Here is a 5,011-nt window from a genome sequence, read left to right on the forward strand (position 1 = left end):
CAAGCTTTGAAAATCTTCCTCACTGTCCACTACACCTCCAATCTTTGTATCATCAGCAAATTTGCTGATCCAATTTACCACATTATCATCCAGATCATTGATATAAATGACAAACAACAATGGACCCAATACCGATCCCTGCGGCACACCACTAGTCACAGGCCTCCACTCAGAGAAGCAATCCTCCACAACCACTCTCTGATTTCTTACATTGAGCCAGTGTCTAATCCAATTTACTACCTCCCCATGTATACCTAGCGACTGAACCTTCCTAACTAACCTCCCATGAGGGACCTTATCAAAGGCCTTGCTGAAATCCAGATAGACAACATCCACCGCCTTCCCTTCATCCACTTTCCTGGTAACCTCCTCAAAAAACTCTGATAGATTGGTCAAACATGACCTACCACGCACAAAGCCATTTGACTCTCCCTAATAAGTCCCTGTCTATCCAAATATTTGTAGGTCCTATCCCTTATCACACCTTCCAATAACTTGCCCACCACTGACGTCAAACTTACTGGCCTATAATTTCCTGGATTTCTTTTGGAACCTTTTTTAAACAACGGAACAACATGAGCCACCCTCCAATCATCCGGCACCTCCCCCGTGCACACTGACATTTTAAATATGTCTGCCAGGGCCCCTGCAAGTTCATCACTAGCTTCCCTCAAGGTCTGTGGGAATACCCTGTCTGGTCCTGGGGATTTATCGACTCTGATTTGCCTCAAGACATCAAGAACCTCATCCCCTGTTTGCCCTATTTCTGTCGACTCCATGCCCGTTTCCTCAGTAAATACGGATGCAAAAAAACCATTTAGTATCTCCCCCATCTCTTTTGTTTCCATGCACAGTCTACCACTCTGGTCTTCAAGACCACCAATTGTATCCCTCACTATCCTTTTGCTCCTAACATGGAAGCTCTTTAGATTTTCCTTCACTCTGTCTGCCAAAGCAACCTCATGTCTTCTTTTAGCCCTCCTGATTTCCCTCTTAAGTAGCTTCTTGCACTTTTTATACTCCTCGGGCATCTGATCTGTTCCTTGCTGCATACAACTCTCTCTTCCTCTTAATCAGTGTTACAATCTCCCTCGAGAACTAAGGTTCCTTATTCCTATTTACTTTGCCTTTAATCCTGACAGGAACATACAAACTCTGCACTCTCAAAATTTCTCTTTTGACGTGATGGTGAATTTGTGTAGAACATTTGCTAGCCCACACCTAAGAGGAAACTGAAAGGTTACCTTATCGAGGATATTCTGGTACTGAAATGTTTGATTAGGGTATACATAGAAAAAATGTTATTACTTTTGTGGGAATATAAAATTAGATGATAAAAGAATAAGGGATTAATTAATTAATCCTATATGAAACTAACTTATTTATGCAGAACGTGGTTAGAATGTGGCACTCCCTAAAGCTAGGCGTAGTTGAGGCAAATAGCAATGATGCATTAAAAGAGAAACTAGAGAAATATTCAGAGGGAAAGGAGTGTACTGACAGGCTAACAAAGTTTGATGAAAAGTGATAGAAGAAGGCACGGGAGAAGCATTAAAACCAATATGGGTTTGTTTGTGCTGGATGATCCGTAATGAACTCCACGTCCATCCGGAGATAACAGAAAATGCAAATCTGACAACACCAATTGCTATTAACATTATATTACAGGTCTTCTGCTCTGATATATCTTTGTCTCAATTTATACTGCTGCGTTAGTGTACAGACGAAGTAGGAAGGGATTTCTATTAATACTAAAGAGTCAGTATAACTACATTGAACGGTTACAAACGCTTTCTATGGGATATATTAATTCCAAGTCAGAAGAGACAGCATCCCAGTTATTTCCTAATGATAAAATATTGTTGATATTTTTATACATGCAGGTAAAATGTCTGGGGTACTGCCTTAGCTACTTACCTACCACATGGACCATTTCATAACGATCTTTAGCCTGTCTGCGCCCTGCAGTTTTAAGGTGCCCTTAGGTACCATCTAGCGGGCGCATTTTATATGTTACCACTTTCTTTTCTTTTTAATAATGCCCGTTATGTTACGCCATTTACACTCCTTTGCAAAGCAAAATCGCTGGTTGAGGGTGGAATAAAATATCGTATTTCCAATTGAATTTAAGAAAATCAGAATTTTTATCATTTTCTCGAATGGCCTCAATTTTGCAACTTAGCATTGCTCTTGAGAGAAATGTGGATTGCACGGCTTCAGGAACAAAAAATCACTCTTCGAAGATTCTGGAGATAAGCAAACTGTGTAATGGTAAGTTTCCGAAAAGGGGATATTTTGCCCAGTTCCGGTATATTTTAGTGCATCTGGTGGCGCACATGCCCGACTAAAAGCATCCTTCGAATTCCTTCGCCTACAACAACAAAGTGGGGACCAATAAAGTGGAACACTGTCTGTGCCCTGTTTCCATTTCACACCAACCAACAAAAGAATTGTAACAAGAAATATAAATGAAGTTGAACCGAAAGCAGCGATCAAGTAAATATTCAGATCAGGGGAATATCCTGGATTAGTGACTAAATGACTACTTTCAGATGTTTCTTCGGTAACATTGGCTAAAATTGATAAGAAGATTGTAGCCGTGCTAGAGAGACTGGGCTGTCCATTATCCCGCACCGAGATGACAAGACTGTGCGTTGTACCATCCTGTTCCAATATGCTTCGCATTGTTCTGATTTCCCCCGAATTACTCGCAACAGTGAACAGAGTGGGGTCGGTTGATTGAAGTATCTGATAGTGGAGCCGTGCGTTCTGACCAGAATCAGCATCAGTTGCGATTATCTTGGTCACCAAGTAGCCCTGAGCCGCTGACTGAGGCACAATCTCCGCTGCTGCTGATCCGCTCTGTGCTACAGGTGAAACAATGACTGGAGCGTTGTCATTTTGATCCAGGATGATCACATTCAATGTTGCGCTGCTGCTCAGAGGAGGAACGCCAGCGTCTCGGGCTTGAACTTGAATCTGGAAGTTTTTGACTTGCTCGTAGTCAAAAGGGCGCAGTGCGTAAATGGTCCCGTTCATCGAATTAAGATTGAGGAGGGTATACGCTGTCGGTTCCTGAAGATTCCCTGTGAATGAATAAGAAACATAGGAATTCTGATCTAGGTCAGGATCGAACGCAGTCACTGCGAAAATAGAGGCACCGGGAGCGTTGTTCTCCGGCACATACACTTTGAACGATGGTCGAGTAAACCTTGGGGGGTTATCGTTTATGTCAGAAACAGATATCTGGATAGTTTTATTTGATGATAGTGGCGGAGAACCCGAATCCCAGGCGAAGATAGGTATGTTATATAGAGGCGTAGTTTCACGATCCAAAAATCCACTGGTGATCAACTTATAATGGTATGTCAAAGTGGATTGGAGCTTAAATGGGAATTCCTTTGGAACCTGGCAGTGAACTTTCCCTTTCGCTCCAGAATCCCGATCCATGATATCTATCAAAGCTACCACAGACCCTGGCGCAGCGTCTTCAGGGACCTTGCTCGACAATGAGGTCAATTTTATCTCAGGGGCGTTGTCATTTACATCAATCAGTTTGATCATTAGTTTGGAATGTCCTGCGATTGCTGGTGCGCCATTATCCACAGCCTGAACATCAAGTTCGTAATGGTTTTCTTCTTCGAAATCCAGCAGCTCTTGAACTCTGACCTCTCCAGTTTCCGGATCCAAGCTGAACAGTTCACCCACCCTCCGAGAGGCAAGATTAACGAAAGAATATTTCAGCTCCGCATTGGTGCCTTGGTCTAGATCCACAGCGTTGATTTTAATCACCAAGGTTCCCGGGGGCGCGTTTTCCACTAAGCTCGCCCTGTACACTTCATGTTCGAACACAGGCGCATTATCATTGATGTCCAGCAGATTAATGTTAATTTGAATTGTCCCAGACCTTTGGGGGGTCCCACCATCAACGGCAGTCAACGCAAGCTGAAAGGATGATTGCCGTTCGCGGTCCAAGGGTTTCTCCAACCACAATTCTGCAATTTTACTATTATCCTCTCTGGTTTGCACTTTCAGACTGAAGTGTTCATTCGGGCTGAGGCTGTAGCTGGTGATTGCATTTGTCCCGACGTCTGGATCGAGCGCGCTCTCTAGCGGAAAACGCGAGCCTGGCGCTATGGATTCTGCCATCTGTAAGAGAATGGCACTCTCCCGGAAACTGGGCGAATTATCATTTATATCAAGAATCTCCACCTCACCGCGATACATTTCAAGTGGGTTATCTACTATTATTTGGAAAGCAAGGATGCACGTCAGGGTTTGTGCACAGAGCTGTTCCCTGTCCATTCTTTCGTAAACAAATAAGACGCCACTCTCCAAATTTACCTCCAAATACTGCCTTCCGTCAGCGGAGACAAGGCGACATTTTCGAGCTTTCAGTTGTCGAATGTTTAGCCCCAAATCTTCGGCGATGTTCCCAACTGTGGTACCATATTCCAGTTCCTCGGGAATAGAATAGCGAAGCTCTCCAAACCCCAGATCAATTGTACAAAGCAGGCAAATAACAGTCGATATTATTAATATCAAGGCGTTGTTCTTCTGTGAATTCGCCATTGTACCCGCCCGGATTGTTGTGGAAATCTACAAAATCATTTCAATGCGAGGAATGACTCCACCACAAAATCCTAATCAATATAATCTCAGTGCCAAATCGTGTTTCCCCACTCCGGACCTGGTTTCTTAATCTAAATGAATGCAACTGACGGCTCCCTTTCAGTCTGTTCTCGTTCCCTGTTGGGGAGGGGCAATGGATCACTCGCTCCATCAGGGCTCCTTATTGGTAGACAGCGACACAACGAGAACGTGTCAATCACTGCACATTCCAATTCTTAAAGCCGCACTGTTCCATGAAAAAGCGATTTAGTGGTGTACAACCAGTATACACAGACAACACAAGTAGCTGCATTTATGCTTTGAAATAATTGCTTCAAATCTTTACAAACGCCTTATATTTTGACATTTTCTTGATTGGTATATCGACGTTCTGCTTTCA

General features: G+C 43.3%; 1 pseudogene; it reads right to left on the reverse strand.

The window, feature by feature from the left end:
- Positions 1-2,178: 2,178 nt before the first annotated feature.
- On the reverse strand, positions 2,179-4,572 carry LOC144505612 (protocadherin alpha-C2 pseudogene; annotated as a pseudogene).
- Positions 4,573-5,011: the final 439 nt, after the last annotated feature.

The sequence above is a fragment of the Mustelus asterias genome, chromosome 16 (genome assembly GCF_964213995.1).
Source record: "Mustelus asterias chromosome 16, sMusAst1.hap1.1, whole genome shotgun sequence".
In the NCBI taxonomy this organism is placed as follows: Eukaryota; Metazoa; Chordata; class Chondrichthyes; order Carcharhiniformes; family Triakidae; genus Mustelus; species Mustelus asterias.